The sequence below is a fragment of the Meriones unguiculatus genome, chromosome 4 (genome assembly GCF_030254825.1).
Source record: "Meriones unguiculatus strain TT.TT164.6M chromosome 4, Bangor_MerUng_6.1, whole genome shotgun sequence".
Taxonomy (NCBI): domain Eukaryota; kingdom Metazoa; phylum Chordata; class Mammalia; order Rodentia; family Muridae; genus Meriones; species Meriones unguiculatus.
In genome coordinates, this window is record NC_083352.1 from 77710635 (window position 1) to 77724287 (window position 13653).

The 13653-nt window shown below is 52.9% G+C and overlaps 1 protein-coding gene across 2 annotated transcripts in view; it reads left to right on the forward strand.

The window, feature by feature from the left end:
* The first annotated feature begins 3560 nt into the window (after window positions 1-3560).
* The window catches only part of Clip2 (CAP-Gly domain containing linker protein 2), a 58500-nt gene continuing 48407 nt past the window's right edge, over window positions 3561-13653 (forward strand). For both annotated transcript variants that reach the window (XM_021646673.2, XM_021646674.2), the window contains exon 1: window positions 3561-3699. The gene's annotated coding sequence lies outside the window, so the exon portion shown is untranslated. The remainder of the gene's footprint in view (window positions 3700-13653) is intronic.

Here is a 13653-nt window from a genome sequence, read left to right on the forward strand (position 1 = left end):
GCTACCTCAGATCCAATGGGCAGAGGATATCCTCTTCATCCCAAACAGCATCCCCACAGAGTTGTGCTCCGGCGAGGAGGAGCCGGAAGTGGGGGTTAGGGGAGAGTAGTAATGAAAGAGAAAACTCCCACGGGTCCTCTCCTTCCCAGAGCTCGCTATAGCTGGACCACATAGGGTTGATGTGTTATAGCCACAGTGTTTCCTGTCAGGGTTTTAAGTGGGGTTCAATGACATGCTTTTTCTCATGCCATTCCAAATTCCTTGGAAACAGCTTCTAATTTTGTATGTATATATGTATGTATGTATTTCCTTACAGGGTTTCACTATGTAGCTCCGGCTGTCCTAAAACTCACTATGTAGATCAGGCTGACCTTGAACTCTCAGAGATCCTCCTGCCTCAGCCTCCCAAGTGCTGAGATTAAAGTCCTGTGCCACTACACTCAGCTTGAAATAATAATTCAGAGACTGGAAAAACATTCCATTAAAGAACTGGAGGCCAGGGCTGGAGAGATGGCTCAGTGGTTAACAGCACTCGCTGCTCTTGCAGAATACAAAAAATGTGGTTCCCAGCATCCACATCAGGAGGATGGGTCCTTCGAATCACCTGTAACTCCAGCTCCAGAAGTCCGGAATTGAGAACTGCAAACCCTCCTTTGCCTTGGCAGGTGCCCTCACATGAGTGCACACACCAACACAGTAACAAATGCATAGATGTAACTAAAACAATGTCCAGTCATGCCAGACTTGATGGTGCATGCCTTCAACCCCAGCATTTGGGAGGCAGAGGCATCTAATGCTGCGAGTTCAAGGCCAGCCTGCTCCACGTAGTGGGTTCCAGGCCAGTCATAGCTACATAGTGAGACTCTATCTCAAAAAATTAAAATAAATGAGCAGGGCAGTGCTGGCGCACACCTTTAATCCCAGCGCTTGTGGCAGAGGCAGCCAGATCTCCAAGTTTGGGGCCAGCTTGGTCTACAGAGCGAGTTTTAAGACAGCCAGGGCTGCACAGAGAAATCCTGTTTTCAAACAAACAAACAAAAATCAAAACCTTCAGAAAGGGTCGGGGTGGGTGAGAAAGGGACACAGACGCTGTGCCAAGCTCTTGCTTAGTCAGCATGCCAGAAGTCCTGGATTCCATTCCTGTCTCCACATACACACAAAATATTAAAAATATGGGCTGGGACCAGACATGATGGCACGTGACTGGAATTCCAGCACTGGGAAGTTAGAGGCAAATGGATTTTGAGTACTAGATCAGTGTGGGCTACAGAGGGGATTCAGAGTCAGCCTGGGTAATTTAGCAAGCCTCCAGTAAAACCAGGGCGGTGGCTAAGATCTACAGCACCCGAGAGAAACCCTCCTGTAAGGGAATGAGCCTGCCAGTAACTTGGGCCAAAGGTGTGTCTCTCAAGTCAGTCACCCTTCAAGGCTCGGCCCAGGAGTGAGCAGGTGGGGCTCCAGAGCTGATTCCAATACCCTGAGGCAGGAGTTCAGCTCGAATGTTCATGCTGGGGGTCCGTGTAGGGATGTGTCAGGTCAGGGTTCCTTCTGTTTACGTGCTGAAGGGGTGCCCAGGCATCTCCCACAGGGACTTGAGACCTGAACAAAGCCCTGCCCCTTTCCTCCTCCAACTTGTTATGTGATCAAAGCTGGCTTTGAACTCATGATCTTTCTTCCCCCATCTCCTACTGGGATTATCGGCTTATGTCAACACATGTCTTATGCTGTGGTGGGCTCTTTGTGTAAACTGAACATTCTGCCAACTGAGTGGCACCCCCAGCTCCCATTTCCTTTAAATTTCTTTTTTTATTATTTTATTTTTATATGCTTAATTATTTGTATATGTGTAGACATGCACATGCGTGTGTAGATGTCCCCAAAGTAAAAAAGAGGATGTCAGATCCCCAGGAGCTGGAGTTATGGGCAGTTGTGAGCTACCCAGTGTGGGTGCTGGGGGAACTCAGGTCCTCTGCAAGGGCAGAGTACATGCCCTTATTTTTGAGACAGGGTCCCACTTAGTTGGCCTCAAGCTCCAGAGGGGCTGCCTGTTTCGGTCCCCAGTTTGCTGAGATTAAAGACATGCACCACCACACCTAGCTAAAATGTATGCTGGAGCCATCTCTCCAGCCCTCACCCTTTCTTCCTAAGACACAGACTGAGGAGTTTACAGAGAACTGTGTTTGAAGCTCGGACTTTAACCATTTTATCTGTGGTATCAGTTTTCTTTCTTTTTGAGATAGATCTCACTATGTAGCCTTGGATGGCCTAGAACCCTCTGTGTAGACCAGGCTGCCTTTAAACTAATACAGATGTGTTCGTCTTGTGTCTCAAGTGCTGGGATTAAAGGCAGGTGTTACCATGCCTAATTTTCCTGTGGGTGGAGATGAAGGGCCTCATTAATGCTAAGCAAATACTCTACCACTGAGCCACATCTCCAGCCCCTCACTGGGTTATTATAGGCAGGTGCTCTACCCAAGAGGTGGATTCTTTCCACTCCGCCATGATTTAGGTCCTATTTCAACACTGAAGCTGTCCATCTAGCTACACAGAACTTACTCGTTCCTAACCCCGCCCCCCACCGCGTGTACCCTCCAGTCCTGAGGGGTTGGCCTCTTCCTTTCACACGGGCTCTCTTGGCTGCAGCTCTCCTCAGGGCTGCCCTAGTGCTGGCATCATTGCACGACGACTCTTGTTCTGTTGAGCAAAACTTGGAACATCCTGTCTCCTTTAAAGATGGGGAAACGGGGGTCAAGAGTTTAATATGCTGAGATCTTAAGTTTTTTGTTTTGAGACAGGGTCTCGATATGAGGCTCAGCTTGTCCTCCTGATGAGGTGGTACCGGATCGCCTTCAGGTGGCACACCCCAAGTTCTCTCTTCAATTGCACTATCTCCTTCCTCCCCTCTTTCAGCACAGTTCCTAAGTCAACTCTTCCGTGAAGCCTTCCAGACGCCAGCCCCACCCCTCGCATTCCCAAGCTTCTCTGTCTCCTAATATGGAACATTCAAATGAGCAATGCACAGTTGAAACAGAAACTGGAACACACAGATGTGCCTAGTGCTGGAACGCGTGTGGGTGCAATCTATTTCCAAGGTCCCAGTCAGCTGTAAGTGGTCCGGTTAGGGGAGACGAGGGTCTAAAGTCTTCTTCGCCCGCCCGCTCCCCCGTTTCTGCGCGTCACCATTGCTAGAGAACCGTGAGACCATGATTGCGGGCACCGCCCCCAATTCCCCCTCCCTTCCCCTCTACGTCCCCTCCCCCGTCGTCCTCGCTCTGGGCCCCGCCTTCCTGCGTCCGCCGCTGCGCCGGCCCCTTTTGTTCGCTCTCCGGCCGCTGAGCTCTCCTGGCGCTCGGCTTCTCTCGGCTGGGCTCGGCTCGCCTTGGCAGGACTCCACCGGGCTCGGCTCGGCTCCTCTCGCCTCCTCCCCATTCAGCTCGGCTCTTCCCGGCTCGGCTCCGCTCGGCTCTGCTCGGCTCGGCTCCGCCTCGGGGCGCGCAGGCAGCGGCTGGGCTTACTGGATCGGCCCCTCCCTCTGTCTCCTTCTGGCCGTAGATCGTGTGTAGGGGCCCGGAGTCGGAGAGCGGAGAGCCGGTGAGGATAGCGGCGTGCGGGGACGGGCGCAGCATCTTCGTTCCCGGGACGCGCAGACCTAGAGGAGGCGAAGGGGTGTCGGGTCCTGGTAGCTGCTGGAGCTCCAAGGTAGGCGCAGCTCTGGGGACGCGCGCGAGCGATGGGGGCGCGCGGGCAACAAAGGACGCAGAGTCGCGGGGGGCGGCGGCACCCTGCCCTGGAAAGAAAAGGGGGGTGCTATCACCCAGGCATTGTCGCTGCGTGGATAGGGACAGCAGGCAGGGTCGCCGCCGCTGGTGGGCGTGGGCGCGGTGAACCCCAACTTCCTCAACCCGGAGGGCGCGCTTCTGTGGTTGGGGGCGCCTCTAGATGCATGTCCAGATGGTGCGCACATCCAGACTGGGGTTCGGGCGTGTTTGTCAGGGTCCTTTTTCCAAGAGCGGATCAAGGCAGCTGGATGAGCCCTTGGGGGAGGCTCTCAGGCTCGGGGGGATGGGGGTCACAGCCTGGTGGGCGCGGCCATCAGCCCTCATCTCCAGACCTGGCATCTGGGATGAGACACTGAGCCCCCCCGCCCCTCGCTCCGTCACCTGGGGTCGCCTGGTTGATGCCCTTAGCAGAACTTAATTGCAGAGCCTGACTGGGAAGAGGAGGCTAGGGTAAAGGGAGGCCCAGGAACCGTGGCTTTCCGTAGGGGTGCCCCCCCAAGCTGGCGCTGGTGGCTGGTGAGGCAGCAGATTTTTTTCCCTCCCCCCAGGGAGGGGCAGTGGCGACGCAGGATGCAGGGCTGAGCCTCCAGGGCCAGCCCGCGTGGACTCTTCAGGCGGGGCCTGTGTGTTTGTCCCGGGCTCACTGGGCTTTGCCACGCGTGCCTCCTCTCCAGCCTGGCCCAAGCCTGGAAAGGTCGTTGCAGAGGGACACCTTAGGGATAGAGAAGTCAGAACCCAGGGATGTATGTACCCAGCCTTTGAGATGACGTTCCTGTCTTCTAGGCTACGAGTGGACCGGGGGTGGGGTGGGGGCTAGGGGTTGTAGAGCTAGGCAGAGAATTGGCCTTGATCTTGAAGGGTGCCTAGACAGAGGACGATGGCTGTCGGGCTGTCCCAGGGCTGTGCTCTGGGGAGGAGGTAGAGCTCACCACGTGGGCTACCTTACCTCTGCTGTGAGGCTTCCTCCCCGTTAGTTGTAAATGTAAACAATGAGTCCTTCATTCATAAGGCGGCTCTCACCTGGATTGGCACCACAAGGCGCTGGCAGGTACACAGAACCGGAGCCGCTTTGCACGGCCCAGGGCAGCCCAGGTCAACGCCCGGCCTGTGGAGAAGCTAGGAGCATCAGCTGAACGGTGGGGCAGACCCTACAGGGGGTGGTTGAGCCCAGTGCCCTGCCCAAAGGTACTTTGTGCATAAGCGATGGTTCCCACAAGAGCTTCCAGACGGGAGGCATTCTGGCTTAGATGGGCAGAGAAAGATTTAGGTTACTGGGCCATGAAGTTCAAGGTAGAGCCTTGTTTGCCTGCATACAGTAGGTGCCCACTTAGCCCGGGATGCATGGGTTTCAGCAGTGGCAAACAAGGGGAGTATGTTGCAGTGGAGGCTTGAGGGTTAGAGCTAGAGGAGCCCCTACAGCAAGAAAACTTTGGAAGAACAGCTCGTATACACACGCATCTAACCCAGGCACTCAGGCGGGAATTGCCTGCTGAAGAGCCCCAAATTCCCAGCCAGAAGATATATCCTGTGGGTGGGTCAGATGGTTGAGAGTTCAGATGTGGGATTTTGACATGGTGGGTGGGTTCAAATCCTTGCTTAGCTGCAGGGCTTTTGACAAGATCGTTTATCTCTCCGTCTCCATTTTCCCATCAGCAAAATGGGGGAACTTAGGACATGTGCCTTTTAGGGCTTTTGACAGAATCATGTACCCTAAGGACAGAGTTTTTGTGATTTTACCTATTTGTATATTTGGTGGCATGGGATATTGGTGGCATGCCTTCTCTGGCTGAGCTGTTGTTCCCCTCTCCTCTTATTGGGGGATTCTAAGCAAGTATTTTTAAATAGTGAGGCATGCTTCTCAGCCCCTTACTGGGGGATTCTATGCGGGTACTCTACCCTAAGCCATGCCCCTGGGGCATTCTAGACAAGAGCTCTATCACTGAGCTACATTCTCAGTTGAAGAGTTTTTTATTTTTTGCTGCAGGAAGTGGCCCTCAGCCTGGGGCAGAAGGACACTTATTCCCTGCTCTGGCTGCGGTCTCTCCACCTTCATACAGCGTAGCCTCTTAGCCCCGCCCCAGGGCCTGCTTTTTTTCTTTTCTTTTTCTTTTTTCTCTCTTCATCCTTCTTCCTGCTTTCCTTCATTGATGGCAAAGTCATTATCCTCTTATCCCTGAGTCTCCACCTGGAAGACAGGCTCAGCCATCATGGTTTCCAGCCTCTCTGCACAGCTGCTCTGTTCACCCTACCTGCTCTCTTGCTCTCTGCCGCTTTGAATTTGTGTCTTTATACAGGCTTTTAGAAACACATATTAAGTGCTTACTCTAGGCCAGGAATGTTTGGTTCTGTCCCCTGTCCCTCCCCCCCCCCTTTTTTTGTGACAGGGTTTCTCAGTTTCTTGTATAGTCTTGGTTGTCCTGGATTCACTTTGTAGACCAAGCTGACCTTGAACTCACAGAGATCCACCTGCCCCTGCCTCCTGAAGTGCTGGGATCACAGGTGTGCGCTACCATGCCCAGCGCCTCCTACCACCTTTGGAGACAGGGTTTCACTGTGTAGCCTAGTGTGGCCTTGAACTCACAGATATCTGCCTGCCTCTGCTTGCTGAGTGCTGTGACCAAAGGTGTGTGCCACCATGCACAGTGGTCCTGCCCGTTGTAAATCCATCCATTCATTTGTTGGTTTTGCATTATTTTTTTTAGATTTATTATTGTCTTTATGTGTACCTGTGGGACAGCATGCTATGTGTGTGTGGGTATAGCATGGAGGCCATGAGAAGATCTGGGGTTCCCCCGGAGTTGGAGTTACAGGCTTGTTTTGAGCTGCCTGATATGGGTGCCGGGAATGAACCTGGTCCTTCGGAAGCTAAGCAAGAACACCTGGCCGCTAAGCCGGCTCTCCAGCTCCTGCTTTGCTCATTAGAGACAGAGCCTCTATCCCAGGCTTGCCTTAGACTTACACAGCCCCGGCCTTCAACTTCTGCTCAGAAGCCTGCATTTCCCAACAGCTGGGGTGACAGGCGTGCACCCCCACTCCAGGTGTATATGGTATTGGGGATAGACTTGGGGTTTATCCATGTCAGGCCCACAATCGGCTCAGGCTGGCTCAGAGTCATGCTGTAGCCCAGGTTGGCCTTCCTGCCTCCGTGTCTGGAGTTCTGAGGTGACAAGTATGCGCCGTTGTGTGCTTTGTCTGTGCATTGGTTAAGCACTTGCTGTGTGCTGAAGGGGTAAACCATCTTTTGCAAAGTCAAAAGATGGTTTTGACCCTGCTCCCACGTCTGTTTCTCTAAAGCGTAATTACGACTATGCTCTCTGCTGACACCTCGGTGCAAAGTCTGAACGCTGTCTGGCTTTTGGAGCCCACACAATTGCCTGGGCCGTGCCTTCCATGGGGCCAGCTCCTCTACACCTCTCCCTTCCCCTCCTTCCCCTCCCTCCCCGTCTGTATGTGCCTCTACCAAGGTCACCCCACTTCTCTTTGCAGGAGTAAGTAGTAGGCCTGTTTTGCTGAACCCAGCTATCACAGAAGGGACACGGCATTGGAAGAGCGCCCCCCCCATGCCCTGTTGGGTGTTTTTTTGTTGTTTTGAGACAGGCTCTCATGTAGCACAGGCCGGCCTCCAAATTGCTGCACACTGGGGGCTAGCCTGTGGGGGGGGGGCATTGCGGTGGACAGTCACATGTAGAGGCTAGAGGTAGCTCTGTCTTCCTCAGTCACTGTCCATTTTATGTTTCAGTTTTTTTGTGTTCCGTGCGGTGTGGATGGATGTGTGCGCGCTTGAGGGGACAGCTTGCTGGGGATCAAGTTTCTCTTTCTGCCGTGTGCATTCCAGGGCTTACAGTCAGCCTGTCAGACTTGGTGGCAAGCCCCTTACCCACCGAGCCGTCTGGCCGGCCCTTCCCCTTAGTTTTTGAGATGGGCTCTCTTACTTACCCTGTATCTCACTGACTCAATGAGGCTGGTTAACTATCAAGTTCCAAGGACCCTCCTGTCTCTATCTCTTTAGAGCAGCAGGTACAGTTACACCGTGCTCTTTGACACGGGTTCTGGGGATCTGAACTCGGGCCCTCCTGTTTATTTGGCAAGCGATTTCCTGAGGGAAGCATCTCCACAGCCCCACTGTGCCTGGTCTCCTTTGAGAAAGTTTTACCTGGGAATCAGAGCCGCATTGATTTAAACAAGGGGAGACTTCAATCACATGTCTTTATTTTCTTAAATATATTCATGGTGTGTGTGCGTGTCTGTGTGTGTATGTTTGTGCACACTCCCGTGGCTGTGGTGTACTGTGGATACTGTGGCCCAACTTTTGGGAGTTGTTTGTCTTCCTACTATGTGGGTACTGGGACTGAACAGAGTTGATTTTACTTGGTGGCCAATGCTTTTCCCTTGGAACCATCTTACAGTCTTGCTGGCCCTGAAAGGAAGTTTCAGAGTGGGAGAAGTAAGACTTAATCGCTGAGGAACTGTAGGGCCCTGGGCCACCTGGATCCGGAAGCTCCTCCTGTTTCTCTCTGGACGTTGGTTTCATTTTCTGTACCTTAGTCTTGCCTCTGTCCTGTCTCTCCTTGACTCCTTTTGTGACTGTCACAAATGCTGATTTCAGCTCCTGTTTATAGGCCCCTCCTGGTGGTAACTTCTTTAGTTCTGGGTTGCCAGAGAGACCAAATGAGGGGTCTACCCCCATCTGCTTAGTTGCTGGTAGGCTGGGGCTTGGAACAGCTGCTTTAATCTGTCACTCAAGTGTTTGGTACGTGAAGTTGTGTGTGTATAGAACTGGGGCATGGCTGTGTGTAGGAGCTGGTGGTCTGATGGCAGAGGCAGGGTGGTGGACACTAGATACTGCGTGGTGCTTTAGTCCTCAGCTCTGCGGCTTAGGAGAAATTAAAGGTGTGACTTTCTGCGTAAATTCTCTCAGCCCTGCGCAGGCTGAGGAGAGACTCTTCTCCTAAGATCTGGGTGGGGGGAGGTGTCTAGTTTCAGCACCGTGTGTTTTCTGAGGCCCCAGAGCCTCCCTCCCTTGATCCCACCTGCCTGGTCTTCACAGTGAAATGTGAACTTTAAGTGACGCCTTCAGAAGGGTTGAGAAAGGTTAATGAACCGCTGTCTTCTGAGCAGGAGGCAGAAGAGGCCTGGAGGAATCATTAACCAGACATAAATACAGGGCTCTGTGTGATCGCTCCTGGCTTGCCCTGGCCTCCTCCCTAAAGTCTTGGAGTTAGGCAGATGCTCTGTCTCTGGCCCACACTTCTTGCCCAGCACTAGAGGATTCTTGGTAAGTGCCTACCACTGTCCTATGCCCCCAGCCTCTCTCTGGGGGATTTTAGGTAGGTGAAACACACCTCCAGCCCAGGTGAGAAGCGTGTAAAATTTTGTCTTTTATCTTATGTATGTGGATGTTTTGCCTGCATGCACATCTGTGTACTAGATTTGTGGAGCACCCTTGGAGGCCAGGAGAGGCTGTCAGATTCCCTGAAAGTGGAGTTTAACAGTTGAGTGCCGCCGTGTGGGTGCTGAGAATTGAGCTGCTCTCCTGGAAGAGCAGCTAGTGCTCTTAACCATTGAGCCATCTCTCCAGCCCCACCTTTTCTAAAACAAGGTCTCCCTTCACCCAGGCCAGTCTCAACCTCTCCATGTAGTGGAAGGATGTCCTTGAACTCTTGATCCCCCTACCAGTTGCAGGCATTCCCCTATAAGCCGGGCTGAGCCTATGTGGTCCTGGGATGGAACCCAGGGCTTTGTGTTGGTTAAGCAAGGACTCTGCCAGCTGAGCCCTATCCCACCCTTCAGGGCTCTTCAATGGAGCCATTAAACTTGACGTTTCAAGCAGCTTGCCTGGAGCTGTCCTAGGTCCTGAGACACAAGGCAGTGAAGAAGATTTGCAAAAACTCGGCCCCGCCCCACTGCTCTCCATAAGAAGTGGGAGAGGGCATTCTGGGCAGTGGGTACCACTTTGCAGAAAACCTGGGCATGAGTAAGATGCTACATATGTATGGTGGCTGCCTGGCACGCAGCCTCCATTGGTAGCAATGGTGAGGCTGGCGTGTCGGGAGCAACAGTGGATAGTACTGATTTGGATGTCCTGCTGGAGGCCACCGAGCTCCTTGCAGTCATTGCATTGTGTCTCTCCTCCATTCTTTTCTCCCCACCCTCTTAGCATCACTGGGCTTTAGTGTCAGATGTGCGGGTGGTACCCTTGACCTGCTCTGCTGGCACGTTCTTCTTTCTCCTGGCTGCCCCTTCTCAGTTCTCCCTGCCTGCCCTCCCTTTGCATGGCCAAGGTCTCTCATGCTATTCCAGGGCCAGACCCCAGCACCACTTGTCTCTTCCTTCCTGTTCTTTGCCTGCTCAGGACGTTGCCAGAACGGGAGAGGTTCTGGGATGCTGACACAAAGGCAAGCAAGTTACAGTAGAAGGTACTCAGTCTTTGCAGGACCATCATGCCACACTCTGACCCTGCCTGCTTTATCCTGCCCTCAGGGCGAGTCAGAGCCTTGGGAGAAACATATTACACAGATCCACAGGGCAGCGGTCACTTGTTCAGAGCTGGGTGGCCCGATGGTACCAAAGTATCCAAACCCAGAACCTGGGGAATTACCTGTGATTCAGTCATCTAGTTCTTAAAGTTAGATATATATATATAAGCATATATTTTAGGAAGAGTAGTGGTGTGTGTGTGTGTGTGGATGTGTGAGTGTGTGTGCCATAGGTATCTCCTTCAATCTCTCGCCACTTCTTTTGTTTTTAATATTCTATCATTTATTGGGGCTAAGTGTTGGATCACTGGTTAGAGGACGTGAAGCTCCTGCTGAGAGGACCCAAGTTTGGTTCCCAGCACCAACACGGTGGTCCACAACCATCTATTCAGTTCCAGACTCATGGGACCTCTGTGGGCACCAGACATGCATGCATGCAGTGCACACACATACATACAGGTAAAACTTTCACGTGAAGTAAAATGAATAAGTATAATACTTTTTTATAAATTATTGTTATTTTGTTTCTTTTCTTTTTTCCACAGAGTCTGACTATGTAGCCTGAGTTGGCCTGGAATTTTCTATCTCTCTCTCTCTCTTTAGAACAGTACATGCTTCCCCCTTCCCCCGTGTACATTACTGTTTTTGCCTGCATGTGTGTTGGTGTGAGGGTGTCAGATCCCTGGAACTGGAGTTACAGACAACTGTGAGCCTCCATGTAGGTGCTGGGAATTGAACCTGGATCTTCTGGAAGAACAGCCAGTGCTCTTAACTGCTGAGGCATCTCTCCAGCCCCTGGGGAGTTTGCCTTTGTGTGTTGGTACTCTTGGAGGCCAAAAGACCATCAGCTCTTGTAAAACTGGAGTTATAGGTTATTGTGTGGTGTCAAGTGTGGGTTCAGCAAGTGTTTTTGTTGTAGAGAGCGTTTCTGTGTAACCCTCTCTGTCTAGAACTTGCTCTGTAGACCAGGCTGCCCTCGAACTCATAGTGATCCACCTGCCTCTGCCTCCCAAGTGCTGGATTAAAGGCGTGCGCCACTACCACCTTGGTCCAGTTCCACTTTAACAGTTAAAAGCACCCCCCAAAAAAGCACCCCAAAATTATTGTTACTATGTGTGTGTGTGTGTGTGATCATGCATGGTGTGTGTATGTGTGTGGTGTGCACACGTGTATGTGCTACATGTGTGCGCTCTTGATTGTGTGCCAGGTTTACACAGCCAGTGACTTTACCCTCTGAACCATCTCACTGGTATGTTCCTTACATTCCCGCACTGGAGAGCTGAGGCAGGAGAGAATCCACCGTTCAAAGCCAAGCTGAGCTACCTAGTCGGATCCTGTTTCCAAAAAAAGGAAAGAGAGAAAGGAAAAGAAAAAGAAAGAAAGAAAAAGTTAACTTTTCACTGACCTGTAACGTCATGTACAAAAGCCTACATGGTGCCTCATGCCTGTGATCCCAGCGCTCAGGAGGTGGAGGCAGGAGGATCAGGAGTTCAAGCAGAGTGAGTCTGAAGCCAGCCTGGGCTGCATGAGGCACCCTCAAAAGAACAAAGCTGGGCCAGATGCCTTTTCTCCCAGGAGCGGGGAAGCAGAAGCAGGCAGACTTGGGAGTTCCAGGTCAGCCAGGGCTACATAAAGAGACCCTGTCTCACAGAACAAAAACCAACCAAAGTAAGCTACAGAGTGGGCAGTTGGGGCCGTTTGCAGTGGGTCTGTCTTCCCTGCATGGCCCCATGACCAGCTTGGTCTTCCCAGCTCCATCCACTCTCCACCCTGAAGTCTCCATAGTGCCTGGCTGCTGCCCCAGCTCTGCTAGGAGGCTCTCTCCTCACACTGCTCTCTGCTGCTGTCCCTCACCACATGGTGGTCGGTCTTCTCGGCAATCAAGGGGCCCAAGATGTCAACCATGGCCGATTCCCATTCTTTTCACATCTCTGCCACGGTCCTGGCAGTCGTTGCCACAGCTGTGCTCACAGGCCTGGCTGCTCCTAGCATCCTGCTGCCCCATGAGCCTGGCGACCAGGGGAGGAGGAGGGTGAGGACAGGGATCCAGGCACATGGACTCCCTCTTTCTGCTTCTCCCAGGCCTGAGGCGCAGCTGGCTTGAAGTTTGGGTCTTGCCTGGAAGTTGGCAAGACTCACGGGGAGGGGCCGTCCTTGCTCTTGCCCTTGGCTTGTCTTCAGCTGGGAGGTCGTGGACTCAGGTGACCTGTCGGTGACCCATTGCGAGCTGTCCGTGTTCCCTGAGCCCTCAGCCAAATGTAGTCAGTGTGGTGTCCGCACTCTCAGCACTGGGAGAAAGAGGCAGGAGGACCGGCAGCTTGAGAACAGCTGGCTTATTCACTCGAATATGGAGCAAAAGGGGTCTCAAGCTGGCTCAGCGGGGATAGGGGCTTGGCCAAGCCCAAGAACTTGAGTTCAATTCCTGGAGCCTTGCTGTGGAAGGAGAGAAGTGGCACCCCTCCCCCAGCTGTCACCCTCCACACATGGGACATGCATTCACCCCCTACCCCCAATGTTTTTAAAATGAAAGAGAAGAGGCCGGACATGGCTGGCCTTATTAGCAGTTAGTACCCTTATTGAGGGACTATCTCCTGCCACGCAGCGAATGAGCCAGGGCCAGGGGCATGGCTGGAATTCCGGACCAGGGTGCCCACATCCTGGTGCCCTACTCCCTGTCCCAGGACTGTACTACCTCGTATGAGTTGGGCTTTTCATTGCTCCACTTGGCACTGGTTCCCTCTCTAGGGCACCACCATTCACTGGGTCAGCATCCTGCGCCCTGCCCCCCGCCCCCCCTCCCAGCTATGGCCGGGTCACCCCCGGGCGGCTGAAATGGAAACCCCGCACCAAGAGCTCCGGTTTCTTTCCAGTAAATGGCAGTTGAGGGCAGCACACAGGGGCCTGCTGAGCTCCGCCGAGTTCCGAGACAATGCTTGTGGGCACAGAGCCGCTGGGGAGTTGTGACACAGGCCTTCTGAGCTCTGCCAAGTGTCTGGGATAGCCCTGGTGTGACACCTTCATGACTCAGGCACCCGTGCTCCCCACCGCCCCCAAGGTGGTGTCAGCCTCCATGTGTAGACCCCAGTTCTCTTTTCTCTTCACCTTCCTTCCTCTCTTTTTCCTAGACAGGGTTTCTCTGTATATTAAACCCTGACTGTCCGGGTACTTGCTTTGCAGACCAGGCTGGCCTCGAACTCACAGCCATCAGCCTACCTCTGACTTCCCAAGTGCAGGATTATAGGCATGGGCCACCGTGCCTGGCTGGTTTATTGTTTCTTTTATTTTAATTTCATTACATCTTAGTGCATGTATGTGTCAGTTCTGCCCTTCTACCCTCTGGGCCCTTGGGGTGCCACTGTGTGTACCTGCAGGCCACCTGGCCCCCCTGAACTCAAGTG